Raw genomic sequence first — 21,338 nt, 5'->3', positions numbered from 1 at the left:
TTGCTGTTTTTAATCGTCTCTTTCCCCTCTCCTACCCTTAACAGACTGTCGACGCTCATTTCGACCTCTTCAGAGCCGTATTCTCAATGCTTAGGTAGAAGGATGCCTTCCATAGCGGGCCTTCAATAATGTTTGCAGATTCACCGAGCAAAATCTCAACTTTAACAAACTTCGATAGGTGAGGTTCACTTGCAGTTAACAACTATTGTTTCCTCAACACGGAGCCCTGAAAGCGGAGCTATCCTAGCGGTAAGAACATTATTTTGTAATTTGGTAGAGAAATAGAATTGATACTTGGAGCTATTTCTTCAAATGCACTGATGAAATGCATTCAGTGTAGGTTAAACAATCATAAAATCTGAGATCACCTAAAGAGACTCCATTTATTCCAGTTTGGATGAGTTTAAATCCATTATGCTAAAGGAGTCTGGGGCAAAATGTTATTAGAGCAGCATGCTGAATTTTCTCATCTGTTACAAACAGTAGAAATAAAAAGGTTTAGATAGGAGCGTTGCAATCTGCATGTCTGACCCCCCCCCCCAAAAAGGAATCCAACGTCACATTGTATGATTAAAATTGAATGGCCTACTGGTGTAGAAGACATCTTTTGGAAAATATTTGGTTTTTTCTTTTTTTTTTTTTTAACATTTATTTATTTTTGAGACAGAGAGAGACAGAGCGTGAACAGGGGAGGGTCAGAGAGAGGGAGACACAGAATCTGAAACAGGCTCCAGGCTCTGAGCTGTCAGCACAGAGCCCGACGCGGGGCTCAAACTCACAGCCCTCACGGACCGTGAGATCATGACCTGAGCGGAAGTCGGCCGCTTAACCGACTGAGCCACCCAGGCGCCTCTGGAAAATATTTGGTTTTGATGCCAAATTAACTCTGGCACCTGCTTGTGAGGAGGTCAATATCAGAGGGTGGGACCTTATACCTGAAAGGTGGAGTGAATCTGGGCTATTGATGGCATTAGGGTTCAATGAAACTCAGATTAGAGAACAAGGAAGTTTATGCTGTACAAGTACATTAACTGGAACCAAACGTGTGCTGGAAACGAATAGAGGTGACGTGTGCTCAAATGTCAGGTAAATCTATCCTCTGTGCAATTTTAATTGGCCGCTTAACTGGGAGCCTTTAGAATTGTCCAAACTCTTTCCAATAGCAAATATTAAGCTGTACCAAATTGCTGGAGGTCAATAAGAAATTTTGAATTTTGGGGGGAAAAATATGGAAGTGGAGAACTTATTTGCACCAGTCTGTTGTGAGAACAGGTGGATCTGAGTGACTAAATGTCGACCCCAATGGATCGAACAAAATAGTTTCACGGTGGTTCAGTGGAGGCAGATGTAGCTTTCACTCCTCCAGAAAAATCCAACAGTCTAAAAGGGACTTGCCTGCTTTGAGAAATTCGGCTGATTCCTTCTTCACCGTTATAAATAGTGACTGCGGACGGGTACAATTTGTTTCTCATAAGCAAGGCTACAAAATGGATCCACTGTCTTTCTGCAGAATATTTAAATTCTCCGGCATACAGCAATCACCTGGTGAGATAAGATTTCGTTATGATTCATCATCAAAACAACTTAATTTATGACATTGATGACGTCATGGAGAAAGCCAAAGGACCCGTGAGAGCTACTGTGGCACCTATTACTGGCTTGGCTTACTTGGCCAGATAAAATATACAGCTAACCTAATCTGTTAAATTCTTGAATATAATTTGAGCTAAAGAACCAGGAGGCAGTCTATAGATTGCATGGGATAAATTTCTCTCTTGGCTAAACCCTACCGAAGAAAAGAAGGTCAATGTCTTGAGAGGCTGTTTGGGTTTTTTGAAGAACACAACACATGTACCTCACCTGTTATTTTGTTTTTGTTTTTGTTTGTTTTTGTTTCTCGTGCTACTCAACATCACGTGACCAGAAGTAAATAGGAATTTAGATGGAATCCAGTATAATTTTTTTTTTTTTTTTTTTTTTTGCAGAAGTCTGTAAGTCGAACAACACTATTAAGAACTAGAATTTCCATAATAGCAAATAATGTGAGGCATCTTTTCCTGTACTCATTTGCCATTCACGTATCTTCTTTGAGGAAAGGTTTGTTCACATCTGGAGGTCATTCATTACTTAGGCTGTTTGTTTCCTATTACTGACTATTGAGATTTATGTCTTCTGGATCCAAGGCCTTTATCAGATACGTGGTTTTCAAAAAATTTCTCCCAGTAGAAAGGCTTCTATTTCTAAACTCTTACCAGTGTGTTTTGAAGAGCCAAGTTTTTCATTTTGACAAAGTCCAATGTATCAGTTTGCTGTTTCAAGGTTCTTGATTTTGGTCTCATGTGCCCTGCTTTTCCTATGTGAATTTTGGGAAGGATGGGGTGAGGGCGTTTGTTTGTTTGGGCTGATGTGTGAGGCAGTGGTGATGACTGAATTCTTCTGCTCCCTCTCTTAGTCATTTAAAAGCCTTTGCAGCAGGGAGAGACTTGGCAAGGTCTTCTGAGGGCACAGCTTCTTGCTAAATTATACCTGCAACATTTTTCATGTCTCTTGAAGTTTCCCCTTTTCCCACTTTGTCCATTCCTTTCCTATTTTCTTAGCCATATAATATCCTGCCAAAATGACTTTAAAGAAAGGAGCACCTGAAAGTTTATGGGGGAAAACGTCTCAAATGTGTTTGAGAAGCCGCAGAAGGGTCTGGCTTCGCAGAATAACTAATGATTCTCACAGGGTAAATAAACTGCATTCCTTTCTATCTTCATAAGCATAACACAAGATTCTGATAAGCAAACTCTTCCATTCTTGTCTGCAAGCGACCTATTGTGATTTAAACCGGAGAGAGCCCATCCCCCTTCTAACCCTGATCAGGTCTCCTTAGGTTAAACAAGAGCGGACAGCACACATTTCAACACTGATCGTCTTGCTGTATTTGCAGGGGTGGGATGGAATCCGTGTGTCGTCACAAGGCCTGCTGCGTCCACAGGCATAATGTAGAGATAACTTAGCTGATAAAGTGGCATAGGGCTTTCAGTATTTGATGGAACCCTCGTGAGCTCACTTCAGTTGAGTGTGATAACCCAGCAACGCTAAGGCCATTGGATTGAATTTTGTTTTTACTCTCTAAAAACATAGATATAAATACATATGTACAGAAGGATACCTGATATGATTTATAAATCATATCATGTGCGTGCAAATAAAAATTTAAACTTGTTACATAATAAATCTGTTTAAAATCACATGCTAGCATTACCTTTGTACTCTGTTTTAATTCTTTTTCTTAGAGGCCACTTGGCTTAAATCCTAAAGGAATTCCAAATACCATATCAAAAATGTAGAAAATAGTTCTACCAGGAAGCACACATTCTGCAGGTTTTGTGTGGACTATTACTTGGGCATCAATCCAATTGAATCTCAGTTCAAGTGCATTCAATAAATATATAGTGAACACGTTACGTATGGTGACCTACATTAGATGCCTTAAGAAAATTTTAACATTCGTAAATATCTTCCCTCATTTAGTAGGTTGCCTTGTCATTGTTGATGGTTTCCTGTGATGCAGAAGCTTTTTATTTTGGTGTAGTCCTTCGAGCTTAATTTTGCTTTTTTTTCCTTTGCCTGAGGAGACATATCTAGAAACATGTTTCTATCACTGATATCAAATAAATTTCTGCCTGTTTTCTTCTAGGAGTTTTATGGTTTCAGGCCTCTCCCGAAACCAAATGGTCATTCATCCAGTTTGAGTTTATTTTCATGAATAGGGGAAGAAAGTTACCTTGTTTCATTCTTTTCCACATAGCTGTCTAGTTTTCTGAGTACTATTTACTGAAGAGACTGTCTTTCCCCCATTGTGTATTCTTGCCTCATTTGTAGAAAACAAAATGGAAGTTCCTCAAAAAATTAAAAATAGAATTCCCATATGAGATAGTAATATCATTACTAAGTACTTACCTGAAGAAAATGAAAACAGTAACTCAAAAAAGATATACGCAATATGTTTATTACAGCGTTATTTACAACAGCCAAAATATGGAAGCCTCCCAAGTGTCCATCCATATAGATGAATGAGTGAAGATGCGGTATATTATACATAATTCAGCCTTAGGAAAGAATGAGGCTCCACCATTCACAACAACATGTGAATCTGGAGGGTACATTGCTAAGTGAAATAAGTCAGAAAAATACCAGATGAATTCACTCATTTGTGGAATTCACAAAAAAAAAAGCAAATGAACAAAGAAAGAGAAAAAGAAACAACCAAAAAAACATACTTTTAGAGAACACACTGGGGTTGCCGGGGGGGAGGGGGGGGGGAGGGGGAGGGGGGAAATAAAGGGATTAAGAGAACATTGATCATAAGCACTGGGTAATGCACAGAATTGTTGAATTGCTATACTGTACAGCAGAAACTGATACAACACTGTATGTTAACTATGCTTCAATGGAAAAAAAAATACATTCCTGAAAGAAAAAAAAAATGAAAACACATTTTTTTAAAAAACGACTAAGACACGGTCCAAGATTTTAAAGCTTATAATACAGCACAAATGACTAAAAATGAAACCAAATATGACAAAGTCGTAAAATATTTAGCCAATTTATTCATAAATGCATTTAGAGAAGAAAGTTGTACCTTTTGGGGATAGAGCTAGGGAGTCATGAAGGAAGTGTCATACAGATGAACTTTTAGATATGATTTAATGCCAGTTGTTAATATTACATTATTACTACAATGATGATGATGAATACCAACAAGGGTACAGAATTTATCATGAGATGGCAGAACAGCCTGAGAGGGAACATTTTGGGAAGGCAGAGGCAGGAAAGAGTCTACAAGCCATTTGGACCATATACAACGCATACATATAGGGGAAAGTGGCAGAAAAAGCTGGAACTGAGAAAATACTTAAAATAGTTTGGGCTTTGATTAAGTATTATGAGCTCGTAAAGATTTACAAACAAAGGAGCCGAATTACCAAAGTTGTGCTTTAGGAAGTTTCTGTTAGCTGGTGTGTAAGTGAATCCCAGAGGCCATGTTGAAAATGGAGAGACCGGTGAAGAAGCCACTTTGACATTTCTGGGTTGACAATCTCCACATTGAGAAGACCTACAGCCTTCACAACCTGGGTCCTGGTGACCTCTCCAGCCTCGTTCTATCCTTCTTCCTTTTCCTGGAATGAAGTAGACGTCTTTATAGCCACAGGCTGTGTGCGCCCTCTCACACATCCACGCCTGTGCACATGTCCACACACAGGCGCCTAACACACTTGTACTTACCCATCCAGTCTCTAGGGATTTCTGAAGGCTTTGCCAATTGCTACGAGCTTGAGAGCTCCTTCTTTCGGCCCAGATTCATCTGCCTTTAGTCAAGAAGGGAGAGAGTAGTGTTTCAATTTGAGTAGTTTATCATCATCAGTTTACCTACCACCACTGATTACAAACTCACCGCTTCCATTTAAATCAGTGAAGGGCCTTGAACGAATTTAGCCACTTTTTTGTTATTTTGCCATGAGATCTGAGGGCTGTGCTGACATAGAGATTTCAGTGGAACATGAGATGTCCATTAAGCAGGCAGAAAAGCAACACTGCGTTTCAAAAGGAAGCTTGTGAGTAGAGTTAAAAATGAGGGTAATGGTCTCATGAAGAAATTTCAAGCTGTAGAGGGAAAAAGTTATGCAAGAGAAAGTGTGAAGGTTGAAGGCAGGCACCGTACTTCAGTGATTTATTATCCTAGATTTTCAATAATCAAATTTATATCTGTAATTAATTCAAAATTTATGTTTAAGATTCTTTTTTGAATTTTTTTTTAACTTTCATTTATTTAGAGACAGAGCACAAGTGGGAGAGGGCCACTTCGAGGGGGGGACACAGAATCCGAAGCAGGCTCCAGGCTCCGAGCTGTCAGCACAGAGTCGGATGCGGGGCTCAAACTCACAAACTGTGAGATCATGACCTGAGCTGAAGCCGGAAGCTTAACCGACCGAGCCACCCAGGCGCCCCTATGTTTAAGATTCTTTTAAAACTAAATTGTACGTTGGGTCGGTTGGGCGACTGACTACAGCTCAGGTCACGATCTCGTGGTCTGTGAGTTCGAGCCCCACATCGGGTCTGTGTTGACAGCTTGGAGCCTGGAGACTGCTTCAGATTCTGTGTCTCCCTCTCTCTCTGCCCCTTCCCTGCTTGCTCCCTGTCTCTCTCTCTGTCTCAAAAATAATAAACATTAAAAAAAATTAAAAACAAAAACTAAATGGTACCTTTCCTCAAGGTACGGGTGTTTAAACAGATAATATGCGACCCAAACCCAGGAGCTCCTGTCCCTCGGAGAATCTCCTGTAATTGCTCTCGCTGAAAAGCTCTTTAATCGACCCCAAAATGTTCATATTTGTGGTCAGTTGTGAGATAAGAATCGATGAATTTGGCACACTTAATCCATCTTTTACTTAGTCTTTCATTAGTCAGCATTGGAAAAAATTACTTCTGGTTGCGACAACCTTCAGAACGGTATCTTGATCAAATTTATCCTCCCGATATAATCTTCAGAGTTATTAGTCATCGGGATTTCTGCGACAATGTGCCTACTGGGAAATGTTACAAGCAGGATTTAAAAGATTATGCTCAAGAGCATTATCCCTCTGCTCCAGAGAAACAGAATCACTGCCATTTTAAATTAGGAAAGATTACGGGAAATGGGAAATGAAGAAGAAGACAGTGGATTTCTTACAAATGGTTTGCTGCTGGCTTTTTGATCATTTAATGACGATGTTGTGTGCCACCTAAACAATGTGCCTCTTGCAAGATGTTGAAAGACAACCTTCAGGATTAACTTCGGCTTCCACAAGGCGACTGCATAAAAGTTTGCACTAGCATCCACGATTTTGGAATCACGCTCCCATTTTTTGAAAAGTTGCATGCACAATATTTGAATGCTGGACGAAAGGAAGTAAAGATGCCTAAGAATTTTTAGATCTCAAATGCCCTCCTTTAAGAGATTTCAATATAATTATAAAATCTGGTCTAAAGTGCGTTCATGATGGAGTCATGCATTTGGAAGCTGTATGTTAACTCGACTTTATTGCAAGGCAATCTGTCAGCTCTCATGGGTGTAGCAAATTGAGATACGTTTCCTGGGCTTCACAGTGGAACAGATTTGATTCCTGCAGTGCCTGTTAACAGGGCAGTGACTCCAGGAGGCAGCTGGTGGGAGGGAAGGAGGTATCTTTGCCATTTGGTGCTAAACAAAGCCATGTGGCTTATAAATCCATCACAATCAGTTTAGAAAGTAACAATGTAAGACAGTTACCCTCTTGACTGAAAAATTAGGTAGAATATAAGTGGGGCACACACAGAACATCCCGTGTTCTCTCATTCATTCTTTCAATGAATATTTGTCAAATGCTGAAATTCCAAGCTAGTACTAACGTGAAGCCCAAAAAGAGGCAGTGATGATATTGAAGGGAAAGTGAGCAGAAGAGTAATCAAATTTAGGGCAAATGGTGGAAGGATTTTTTCTTTTTTCTTTTTTTAGATGTTTATTTAGTTTTGAGAGAGAGACAGAGAAAGAGAGGGGGAGAGAGAGAGAGAGAGAAAGAGCACATGAGCAGGGGAGGGGCAGAGGGAGAGAGGGAGACAAGAACCCAAAGCAGGCTCCAGGCTCTGAGCTGTCAGCACAGAGCCCAACAGAGGCTCGAAACCACCAGCCGTGAGATCATGACCTGAGCCAAAGTTGGATGCTCAACCGACTGAGCCACCCAGGAGCTCCATCTTTTTCTATTTTTTTTTTTTTTTTTAACGCTTCTTTATATATTTTTGAGAGAGAGGGAGAACATAGGTGGGGGGAGGGGCAGACAGGGAGACATACACACAGAATCCTAAGCAGGCTCCAGACTCTGAACTGTCAGCACAGAGCCTGACCTGGGGCTTGAACTCACAAACCACGAGATCATGACCTGAGGCAAAGTCTGATGCTCAACCAACTGAGCTCCCTAGACGCCCCAAAGGTTTTTCTTTTTTGAACAAGGTTATGAACAAAGAAACATAAATTGGATCAGAAGAAAGGACGTTTCGTTTGGGAATTATTGCAAATGCAAAATCTTGAAGGTAGAAATTATCCAGTTTTACATGAAATCATTGTTTGTTTAGAGTAGAAATTTTGTATTTAGAAAAGCCGGTTTTATATTATTCAAATGGAGTTACATTCTTAAATACCTCAGTGATTATTCACATTGGAATTTTTCCTCTTGGCAAAGAAAGAAAAAAAAAACTTACATAAGGGGATATAGCTATGCTTTTATTCGTAAGTTTTCTATTTAAAAAATTGTTCATGTTAGCATTATGAATGTTTCAGAAAAACCTAAATTAGACGCTAACGGTCTTCTATAAATATTCTGTGAGGCCATACAATTTAGATCACTTAGGGGAATTTCCTAATGGAAATTAAAAAAGCAAGAGGATGAGAGAGGGAGAGAGAGAGAGAGAGAGAGAGAGAGAGGAATTGAGAATTAAAAAAAAAATTACTAGTCAAAAGAAAACAGATGATTACTTTATATGTCAGATTCAGAGCTGGTTAATTGTTGATTTCTCATTGATTGAAAGCAGATGTCCTCACCTACTCAATCCCCATGTTGTAAATGTGGACAACTGGCCACCTACATAGTATTGGTATAATTTTATTATCAACATTTGTTATTGTTTTTTTAAATATATAATTTATTGTCAAGTTAGCTAACATACAGAGTATGCTGTGTGCTCTTGGCTTCGGGAGTAGGGTCCTATGGTCCCATGATTCACCACTTACAACACCCACTGCTCATCCCAACAAGTGCCCTCCTCAATGCCCATCACCCATTTTCTGCTCCCCCTGCCCCCCCATCAACCCCCAGCTTGTTGTCTGTGTTTAAGAGTCTTTTACAGTTTGACTCCCTCTCAGTATGTTGAAGTGCTATAAAATAAATGCTATTTAACTATAATGAAGGTTTCAAAGAATGAAAAATAATTTAACCTGTTTTCACAATCCCCATAGGGTTCACTATGGTAAAACAAGATCTCTTTCAGTGGGAGATACTTACACATATATATACACACGTGCACATACACATATCACTATAGTCTTGTAGTTCTACTGATATACGTCCCATTTAATAGATGCTTAGTCTGAAGGTATTTCGGCAAACATTTCTATAACGAGAGTATACAGACTTTGACACTAACCAAGCAAAGCAAGAATTAAACAAACTATATATATATATATATATATATATATATATATATATATATATATATATATATAAATGGCTTTTGCACAGGCTCTTGATTCAGGATTTTGTAAAGAAGGTCATATTTTTCTGTGTGCTCTTTCTAGGCTATCTTTTGTCCTGTCACTGCAGTTTTATTTAGGCATGAGGCTGCTTTGTTTAAGGTATGACCCCTTTAGAAATAAAAATACTCTGCAGAAGGCCTGCCCCCTCCCTTAGTCATTTTCCTCTTTGCTGTCCTTAATAGGGACACCATTTCATTCTCAAAATTCAAAGAAAAACAGACCGTTTCTCCTACTCAATGTCCTAGAATGTCTTGTTCCCCAAATGAAAACCAACAACAACAAACAAATCTGGACATTTATTTCGCAAATTCAAAAACTAAATGCGAGGGAGTTAGTAGGAGTTTAAGTTTGGATAATTGGAGTATTTGGAAAGAAATGATAGGATGCTTTTCCCGCTTCAATAATCACAGCCACTGGGTTACAAGCTCAGTTTGCTTGGGCCGTTTGTTACAACGCTTGTGATGTCTATTTCTGAACATTCTGTATTTTGTACTATCTTGGGAACAAAGTCGGGGAGATGTCAGCCACCAAGTCACTTGCATGGATAGAGAGCTCATAAAGAGTGAATCCATCCTCCATGAGTGGGTCTTCAAAGTGGCTGTGATTGTGGTGGCAATGGAGAAGGACGGGGAGAAGAAAAAGGGGGAGGAGAGGAGAAGGAAAAGGTCAAGAGGGAGAAGTAGGGGAGGAGGGACAATGAGGGAGAGACACAGAGGACAGGCCAGGGCAGAAGGGAATGGAAACTATATGCATTCATCTTACTCTCTGCCAAGCTTTATATACACTACCTTCATTAGTCCTCCTTATAATTCTATGTAGCAGCTAGTATTGTTTTATAGATAAGGATACGAAAAGTTGTATTACAAAATTTAAATTACGAAACATAACGTGACTAATATTACATTAATAAACGGTGAAGCTAGGGTTCATCGGAGCTCATACTAATGCCAAATCTATATTCTCTATAGATTCTATTATATATCCCCAATGTATATATTCTATATATCCCCGATGTGTTAGTGGTATTTCTAGTTTCCGTAGAAGAATGAGTAGCCTCAGGTAGCCATTGAAGCCGACAACAATTCCAATTCGTTTTTCACTATTTGGTGCAATGATTGTGTCTTCTAGTATAATGGTCCCACTGCCCTCCTCTGACCGGATTGTGGATAAACATAGGGGCAACTGGAATTATTTTAGTCAACTTGGTTTCATACGGCAGCAAGCAGTATTTGAAGTGGAAAGTGGTTATTGTAAATATCTCAGAGAAACTGTAATGGCGGAATTTCAAATTCATGATGATGAGACATAAAACCAGACGGAATAATTCTGTTAAATACTCTCTGCATGTTCATTTCATTATACTCAAGTCTACTAAGTGTAAGGAATCCAAAACAGACTGCTGGTAGCTTTGTGTTTTCTCTGTGCCTCTAGCTAATTTATTTAATAGTCTGACAAACATCCTCGCTGATCTTCATGTTTACAACTATAATGAGCCGGGCATCATTAATGCCCTTTGAGGACTCTTTTCAAACCCTTGTTATCTTGGAGTTTTCAAAATTATTTTGCTATAGCTGGTAACAAGTCCAAGTAAGAAATTAATCATAGTGCTTGAACAAAATTGAAACAGATCTTTAAGAGTTAATGAAAACCCCATAAAAATCCATGAAGTCTGGGGGTTTTGTAGAGCCTTTGGGTTGGTGAACAAGAATGCATACATTTTTCTTTCTGTCTCTCAAAAATAAATAAACATCAAAAAAAAACTTGAAAAAAAAGAGGGGGTACCTGGGTGGCTCAGTCGGTTAAGCATCTGACCTCAGCTTGGGTCATGATCTCATGGTTCGTGGGTTCGAGCCCCACCTGGGGCTCTGTGCTGACAGCTCAGAGCCTGGAGCCTGGTTCGGATTCTGTGTCTCCCTCTCTCTCGGCCCCTCCCCTGCTTGTGCTCTGTCCCTCTGTCTCTCAAAAATAATTAGACATTAAAAAATTAAAAAAAAAAAAAGGAATGCATCCATTCTTGACAGGAGGAGGATATACCCTAAGTTCCACCTGGACAGAAGCTTTTGTGTTCAGGATCCTCTAGACCTTGCCCCATGTACCTCTTTACCTGACCATCCACTGATATCCTTTAATACCCTTTGTAAAATACTGGAAATCTAGGAAGTAAACTGTTTTCCTGGGCTCTGTGAATCGTTCTAGTGAATTAACGGAAGTCAAGGAAGTGGGTGTGAGAATCTCTGATGTATAGCCAGTCAGGCAGTCTTGTTGGACAGAGCCCTTAACTTATGAGATCTGCACTAACTCTAAGTAAACAGTTGAACTGAATTAAATTGAAGGACATCCAGCTAGTGTTGCAGAACTGTCTGATATGTGGGTTTTCTCACGCACTTGATGTCAGAAGTGTAGCAGAGTTGTAATAGAGTATTTAGAGGAGAGGAGACACATCAGAGAGTTTTTCCAAAAACTAGACTAGTAGGTCTGTTTTAAGTTTTTTGAGGAGCCATCATACTGTTTTCTGTAGCACCTACACCATTTTACATTCCCGATAGTGTTTGGGGGTTCCAATTTTTCCACATCCTCTCCATCACTTATCTTTTGTTTTCTTGATGATGGCCATTCTAACAGGTATGAGGTGATACCTGATTATGGTTTTCATTTGCATCTCCCTGCTGATTAGTGATGTTGAGCATCTTTTCATAAACCTGTTGGTCATTTGTATGTCTCCTTTGGAGAAATGTCTGTTCAAGTCCTTTGCCCATTTTTAAATCAAGTAATAACGATCACTATTATTATTACTATTTTCTACTGAGTTGTAGGTTGTAGAAGCTCCTTATATATTTAGGATACTAATCCTTTTTTTTCAGATATGTGGTTTGTCAATATAGTTTCCCATTCCACAGGGTGTCATTTCACACAGTTAAATTGTTTCCTTTGCTGTGCAAAATCTTTTTACTCTGAGGTAGTACATTTGTTTATTTTGTTTTTTGTTGCCTGTGCTTTTGGCGTTATAGCCAATATATCATTGCCGCAGTTTCTCTCATATGACTTCCCTCTTAATCCAGTTTTACTGCCATGATTTCCAATGTTGTGTTTAGCAATCTCTGGGTTAGAGATGAATATTATTCCTGATCTTAGGGGAAAAGGCTAAAAATATGTTTTATCAGCAGTATTTTCTCGTGTTCTTGTTTACATATAGCTTTTATTAGCTTGAGTGATATCCCTAATTTTCTAATTTATCTGAGAACATTTTTCTGTAATCACAAGTAGGTGTTAAATATTACTGAATGATAGTTTTAAAGCTGTTGAGATGATTACATAATTTTTTTCTTTAATCATTGACATAGGAATTATGTAAATGGTTTTCTGATGTTAAACCATCCTTGATTTCCCATTTCGTCATGATGTACATCTAAAGAAAAATGATGGTTACATTTCCTGTAGGTTATATTATATGAGATTTTTTCAATGTCTGTAAGTTTATCTTTGGTCATACTGCCCCATCTGACCTTGGAAAGAAGTCCATACACTCTGCCTAAAATTAGTTGGACAACTTTCTCTGATTTTTTTTTTCTGGAACAAATTATAAAAGAAATAGACATAACCTGTTTCTTGAGAGTTTGATACAATAGTTTGTAAAACAATCTAGACTGGGCTATTTTGAAGAGAGTTCTCATCACTATTTTCTGATTATTAGTCTGTCCTGAATTTGATGCATACACATTCCATTTTATTACATAAACTAGAATTCATTAATATATATTGTTGCACAATGATGATATAGTATTCTTATAATTTTTAATTTGCCATTATGTTGGGATTCATTTCTTCTCATCATTCTGTATTTGGCTTATTTGTAATTTGTTTTTTACTAATTAGTCTTAGCGCAGACTATTCTATTTTATTGGCTTTCTCAAAGAAACCAGTTTTATTTTTAATTGCCTTCATTGTTTTTGTAGTTGTTTTCTCTAATGCATCAGTTTCTGCCCTTATCTTTAGTATTTATCCTGGTCTCTCAGAATAATGTCCTGCGTGTGGTAAACACTCAAGAGATATTAGTTATTGTCATTGGCTAATCTCCTTTCCTTTTTCTTCAATGTCCACCAAGGTAAAGTAATCAATGTCAACACTTCAGTATGTACTGTCACACACTTTTACGCATGGTCATACGCACACATATACATTTATACATACATAATACTTCTTTTCTATAAAAAGTGGTATTATATTGAACGTTACTTTACAGTGTCATGTATACTTTTTTTTTTTTCCTGACACATATTATTAACAATCCTTCGGGGAGCATATTTATATCAAACCCTTTATTTTAATAGATGCATAATTATCTAGAATGGATAGCCTATAATTCATCCAAATGTTACCTGTTCTTTTTTTTTAATGTTTATTTATTTTTGAGGGAGAAAGAGAGAGACAGACAGAGCAGGAGCAGGGGAGGGGCAGAGAGAGGGAGACACAGAATCCGAAGGAGGCTCCAGGCTCTGAGCTGTCAGCACAGGGCCCAACGAGGGACCAGGAGATCATGACTTGAGCCGAAGTCAGACACATAAACACCTGAGGCACCCAGGATCCCCCAAACTTACCTGTTCTTAATTATTATTTTTTTCCCACCACACTCAATGTTGCATAAACATCTTCATAGTTGATCTATTATTTCTGGAGAAATAAATTCCTATAAAGAATAATATTTCTGAACCAGAAGATGTGTGCATTTTAAATGTTGATATACCCAGCGATCTTCCCATCTAAATACTACAGTATTTTGTTCCCCTAACATCAAGGTGTCGGTCTCCTCTCCCCATGAGCCTGGGGTGTCGTTTAAAAACGTGCTGGAGCTCGGGGCGCCTGGGTGGTTCAGTTGGTTAAGCATCTGACTTCGGCTCAGATCATTATCTCACGGTTTGTGAGTTCGAGCTGTGCCTCGGGCTCTGTGCGGACAGCTCAGAGCCTGGGAGCCTGCTTCAGATTCTGTGTCTCCTTCTGTCTCTCTCTCTGCCTCTCCCCCACTTCTCTCTCTCTCTCTCTCTCTCTCTCAGAAAAATAAACAAACATTTAAAGAAAAGATTCTCTAAAAAATATGCTTGAGCTAGACTATCTGGTTTCAAATCTCCGCTCAACCAGTTACCAGATGTGTGGTCTGGTAAAACTATGAACTATCTTGTGTGTGAAGTGGGGACAATAAGTATTCCATCCTGGGGCACCTGGGTGGCTCAGTTGGTTAAGCGACCAGCTGCGGCTCAGGTCATGATCTCGCCGTTTGTGAGTTTGAGCCCCCCATCGGGCTCTGTGCTGACAGCTCAGAGCCTGGAGCCTGCTTCGGATTCTGTGTCTCCCCCTCTCTCTACCCCTCCCCTGCTCACGCTCTGTGTCTCTCCATCTCTCAATAATAAATACACATTAAAAAAAATAATAAAAAATAAAAAAATCGTATTCCATCCTCAGAATAATAGGAGGATGATACATCAATATCAGTGAAGTGTTTAAATTGTGCCCGGCATCACAGAAAAGATCCGTGGCTGTTAAATACACTTAAAAACTATAAATGTATATAGTTTGCCATCTGATTGTTTTTTAATGTATATTTCCTCAGTGAGCATGGAAGCTAACCAGGAGACTGAGTTGCTTGTCGTATTGACAGAGTCTTGTTTTTTCCTTCCTTACTCTGTTCTTATCCTGGTTGGTAGGAAGTGTCTGTTCTGACTCATACTGACATCAGGTCGTGCTTCCATTCCCGATCTTTTGAGAGTTTTATGCTACCTCTATATTCTGGTTTTATCAACTGTTGTTTGTGCTTTCGAAGCGGTGTTCGTTCTTTGTGCTACATTATATCTGCATAGTTCAGTAACTGGGAATGAAGATCTGTGATAAAAACCAATAAAGGCGCAACAATTTGACCTTAACAATGTGTCTCCGTATGTAAATAATCTAACGACAGTCTTCATTTATTGTGATCCTTTACACGGGCAGGATCGTTGCCTATTTGTTCACTGAAGTACTCCGAGTGCCGAGCGCTTAGCAATCTCAAGTGACGTTTGCTGAACCAACATAAATTTATGTGTTCATTTTTTTTCTCTTGTTCCAAAGTGATTATACCAATTTAGTAAACAGGAAAAAAATTGAAGAAGCACATAAGAAGTTTTAAAGCAAACCAAGCCTCTGAACTCCTTTGCTTAGACTATTTTTCTGATGGTTCATATTATGGATGCAAACCTACCCGTCTTTGAGGCCTGCATGCTGGCCCTGGACCCAGTCCAGCCTTGGCATAAAAATCCTCCCAAACCCTCCGGGCACCCTCGGCTCAGCTGCTGCTTTCGTTTGTTTCTTCATTTCTGTTTATTTTAATTACCTTGGCTTCTTCTGTATTTTAGCAGTAGAAGTGTATACGCAAGACAATGCAAAGGACATTATGTGATGCAATGAGGTCAAAGATGAATTGGATACAAGAAGATCCTGAACAATGAAAATTAATCCAAAACCTGGATTTGTATTCTGACTCCAGTGGGCTGAAATTCTAAAATTTTTTAAGCCGCGTTGTGCTTTTTTACTAAATATTTATCTTCCGAGGTTGCAAAACGATAAATTGTTATAAGGCAAAAAAAAAGGGGGGGGGAGTTTATACAGGACAATATATCCTGCTTTTTTTCAGAACCTAATGTCTTTATTTTTATCAAAGTGATACATGCATGTGGGAAAAAAGGATAGAACATTGTGGAATATTCTCACATGACATATATGTTTGTGTAAAAAGCTAGTGTCCTGACCTCACTGTGGCATCATCCACAGAGGAAATACCTTTCCACTCTCTCTTTTTGAATTCTTGTTGCTGCTTCAACATCTTTATATAATATATGTATATCCATTTTTTTAATCTAATAACTTTTTTTTTTTCAACGTTTTTTATTTATTTTTGGGACAGAGAGAGACAGAGCATGAACGGGGGAGGGGCAGAGAGAGAGGGAGACACAGAATCGGAAACAGGCTCCAGGCTCTGAGCCATCAGTCCAGAACCTGACGCGGGGCTCGAACTCACAGACCGCAAGATCGTGACCTGGCTGAAGTCGGACGCTTAACCGACTGCGCCACCCAGGCGCCCCTTAATCTAATAACTTTTGACATACCTATTGCTTCCCAATTTCAAAAGATTAAAGTTTTGCTTGTTAACATTATCCTTCTCCAACTTTCTCTCCCTCTTTTTTTTAATTATATTTTTTTTTAAATGTTGGCCAGTTGAATGATTTTTACTTATATTGTTTTCCTTTTAACTTTAACTTTTACTGACCCCTCTATTTACTGGTGCATTAACATTAGAAGGCATCTCTTAATGTTTTTCACTATATGAACTATAGTGCCTTGATTTTTTCATCTCTCTCTCTATTCTCTTCAACTGTCCACCTTTAGCCCACCATGAGTTTATGCTCATGTTGTCAAGATTGAGAATATTTAAATCTTCTGCACTTTGGGGCTTCTGGGTGGCTCAGTCGGTTGAGCGTCTGACTTCGGCTCAGGTCACGATCTCGCAGTTGAGGAGTTCGAGCCCCGTGTCGGGCTCTGTGCTGACAGCTCGGAGCCTGGAGCCTGCTTCAGATTCTGTGTCTCCCTCTCTCTCTGAACCTCCCCGGCTCGTGCTCTGTCTCTCTCTGTCTCAAAAATAAAGATAAACATTAAAAAAATTTAAATCTTCCGCATTTTGTGTCTACATTCTGAATGCTTGGGAATACAACATAATGGGTGAAGGTCCTTTTTAGGAGTGGAACTTCACTTAGGCGCCATTTTCAGCCATATTTCCTGATAATAATTCCTATGTGGATAATAATGCTTATTCTCATTACAAAATAAAAAACATCAGGTTGTCCTTTTATGCTCATGCTGAGCTTGGTCGCCTGGTTAGTTTGATGATTATCTGATCTTTCCATTTTAAGGGTAAATTTCCCCCTTTCATGATTATAAGTAATATTAGCCCCTTCATCTTTTACTTTATCATATTATTGTAGACTCATGGAATCTTATATTTTATCTTTTTTTTTGATCGAGGGATTAGCAAAGTCCAACACAGAAGTTGAATGTAGCCCACCAATTGTTCTGTATAGACTATGAGCTAAAGAAGTTAACATTTCCTAATGGTTGAAAAAATATACAAAAAATACGTCTTCGTGACACATGAGAGCTGTACGAAACTCAAAGAAGGCAAGGGGCAGAAGTTGTGTGAGCGGAGCCATGTTAGAGCAGGAGCAAGGGAGGAAAGGCTTCCCCTGTCAGAGGAAGGGAGAGCTCCTGTCACAGAAGTGTGACTAAAGCTGACAGAGACCCAGGGGAAGTGCCGTGTCCCGTCTCTCTGTCTGCCCTAGGATTTCCCACTGGCCAAATCCAGCTGGGCCCCAACGCCCAAAGGGGACCTCAGAGCCCAGAGTGAGACTGTGCACATAGAATGTGGGTTCGGGGTTGGTCCAAATGATGAATAACCAGCAAAAAGGAAGACAGCACTTTACACAGACAGTTGACCTAGACGGTGGTCTAGATCAGGTGTACGTTTTGGAATGAGATCAACATCACATGATTGTACAATTTAAAAAATCCCTACTTCTAACGTGAAACAAAATAGAAAACAAACGACAATGAAAAGTATTCAGTTTCCTTGTTTTGTTATTTCCGCAAACATTTGCCAGCTGGTAAAATTCAAAGTATTACCAAGCATTTCAACATATCTGAGATCAAAACATCTGGAAAACTGAACACTTTCTATCCAAATAGTTAAATATTGAGATTGAGCATCTGTAATATGTGACACGTGATTCATATAAATTATCCATGCCATTGAGATATTATTATTACTCTCATTTTTTGAAAGAAGAAGTTGAGACAGACGGTTAGTTCAAGATTTCATAGCTAACAAATGCCGGAGTGTGTCGAGACCCAGATCTGCCCATCTCCAGCAATTACATGTTAGGGTCACCTTTCTCTTTAAAATGACATCATTCCAGGGGCCCCTGGGTGGCTCAGTCGGTTAAGCATCCGACTTCGGCTCAGGTCATGATCTCACGGTCTGTGAGTTCGAGCCCCACATTGGGATCTGTGCTGACGGCTCAGGGCCTGGAGCCTGCTCCTGATTCTGTGTCTCTCGCTCTCTCTGTGCCCCTCCCCCACTCACACTCTGCCTCTCTCTCAAAAATAAATAACCATTAAAAAAAATTTTAAATGACATTATTCTGAGTGACTGAGGCTCATATAACGATAACAGCATGAGCAGTTAGGAAATACCATAATAAAATGATTTACTTTCACTAGATTTGGGGTTCAACCACATTTGTAGCAGCACCCATATTTAACAATTTATTTAATATCTAGCCTTCTCTTAAAAATATTGTTAAAAATCATGTTCCAAGGGCACCCGTGTGGCTCAGCTGGCCAAGCATCCTACTTCGGCTCAGGTCATGATCTCACGGTCTGTGAGTTCGAGCCCCACGTTGGGCTCTGTGCTGACATCTCAGAGTCTGGAGCCTGCTTTGGATTCTGTGTCTCCCTCTCTCTCTGCCTCTCCCCCGCTCTGTCTCTGTCTCTGTCTCTGTCTCTCTTTCAAAAATAAATAAACATTAAACTTTTTTAAAGTAAAAAAAAAATCATGATCCACCGTAGAAAATATTTCTTCCAGGGATTTCATAAGGGAACCTCGCTAGCTAATTTTTCACTCTTCACAAAATGCGAAAGGACCTGTGGAGAGAAATACACAGAAGGGCTGCATGGAGGAGAGAGTAGATCCACCTTGGTTCTGTTACCACATTTCGTGTTACTTTCATTATTTTCTGTAAGCAAGATTTTGAGTAAATATAAAACGTGAATATGCAATCGCTAGGTGTTCGTCTTGCCATTGTCGTCAAGGCTCTTTTTGAGTGTTAAACACATCTCTGCACACAAAGAGGTTTGTCACCTGCCATTTGACATGACTGACATAATATGCCCTGCCATGTATTTAGGAGTAAAAGCCCTGCCTCTCCTTACAGTATGTCGTCAAGAGCATGTCTTAGCAAAAGCTGTATAACATGATTCCTCTAGAATCGTTTTTATGTTTGATTTCTACTCCTGTGCTCTCTTGAAATGCCAACCAACGTTGCAAATGTCCCAGATACCGCCTGCTGCCTAGTCCACTGATGGCTTGTTTGACTAAAGTGTCAGTTTGATCATATGTTTGGGGTAAAAAAATGCAAATCGTCACAGCGAGTCCCTTCAAACTTCCCCGCAGCAGGTGAAACGCCAAATTTGTTTGACAACTTATTTTGTGCCAGAGAAATGATGTCTGCTCCTTTCTTTGAGTTCCTAAAGGATTCTGTACAAAATACTACATTTTATTTTAAATTAAGAACTCTGCTATGTATACTAATTTTGAGGAAGAAAAAGCCTGGCCATTGTTTTTTTTTTTTTTTTTTTTTTTAATTTGAAAACGAAATACACCCTTGGTTTCTAATTAATATCACATCATTGCAATAGAAAATGAGCTAATCCACAAACCCATGAACTTGTTGATAGCTCTGTGCCCCAGCAATATATTTTCTCTCCCCTGTGGTGGATGGAGCATGTATAATAAAGCCATGGTTTTCTGAGCACATTCAACCACTTAATTGTTTACTAATGGCAGACAGCAGCAGGAGCTAACCTTCTTCATCTATCACAAGCTTTTCTTTTCCTCCAGTGAGCTGTTCCAGCTTGGAGGGAACCACACCACTCAATGCAATGCAGCGTCTGGAACCAAAGTAGCTTTACCTTAGATGGCTTCGCTGTTTCAGTAAACCCACAGGGATGTGGACAAAGTCTAAGCTATAGAACAGTCTGAGTAAAAAGCCTAATGGTTTATGAGGAAATCCCTGTAATTGAGAGGGAAATTGTACCACATGTTGACAGAAACCTGGAGTAAAGACATGGTCAACCTAAACCCGGTAAAACCTACCACTGCCAGGTGAATACCACCGCCAGGCACAACGCTTCCCTTTATCGGTCACTTCTGCACCCAGATTTTCCTTCTGCAACAGACAGAAAAACGATGTAGCGAAAATCATCTGTAGAAAATTGATAGGTCGTCATGGAGGCTGGGACGTTTTCAGAGGGAACAATGGAAATTTTCTCTAGTAAAACCCAGCCTTGCAGAATCAGCCACATTCCCTAGGATGCAGAGAAAGCCACATCTAATATAATTACCTAAAAATCCCTCCTGTGTCCTTGCTCGTGTCCCTGTTGGACCTCTAGTCATTTGCCAGCCGCAGATTAGGTCAGATAAATGCAATTTTGGACTGTGAGGTTGAAAAGATTCCACTCACTCTTGTGTGATTCCTTCAAAATTGTCTATGGAGGTGTGACATCATTTGAACTTGAGTTTTTTAATTATGTGTTTTCCATCCTACTAAAGCAGTTCCGAAGCTTTTGGCAAATTAGCACAAATTTTAGGGCTTTAAAAAAAAAGACCAGTGGTTGTACCAGACATCCAAAGACTGATTTCATTGATCGGAGGTAGGGCCAGACCTCCTAAGGAGACCATAACATACATGCAGCTTGAGGGTCATGAAATATCCTTGTCTTTGAATGGTATTTTCTACAGTTGGGTAGTGAATCGCTCTCCCTCCAGTACAGGGAGCACGGGATGCCTTCAGGGACCTTCGTTTGAGTGTTGTCTGCTGCTCTCCCAGAATCGCTGTTTCCTTCCTTCTTTGTTCGTGTTCTCCGACCTTGCTCCCTCCTGCTCTCTCCCTCCTCAGCTCCCTTCCTGCCTCTTTCCTTCTCTTTTTCTTCTCTTCATGCTTATTGAAAAATTAAGTTGATATTCAGCAGTCAGGTTACTTGTACACTGAAATTCCAAACTCTGAAATTTTCATTTCGTTCAAGAAATATATAAAATAGGGACACCCGGGTGGTTCGGTTGGTTGGGCCTCCAACTCTTGGTTTCAGTTCGGGTCACGATCCCACGGTTCATGGGATGGAGCCCTGCTTCAGGCTCCATACTGGGTGCAGAGCCTGCTTGGGATTCTCTGTC

This window comes from Panthera pardus, unplaced genomic scaffold, assembly GCF_024362965.1.
Source record: "Panthera pardus isolate Hobbes unplaced genomic scaffold, ASM2436296v1 HiC_scaffold_15, whole genome shotgun sequence".
NCBI lineage: Eukaryota > Metazoa > Chordata > Mammalia > Carnivora > Felidae > Panthera > Panthera pardus.
Note: the sequence above shows the minus strand (reverse complement) of the source record.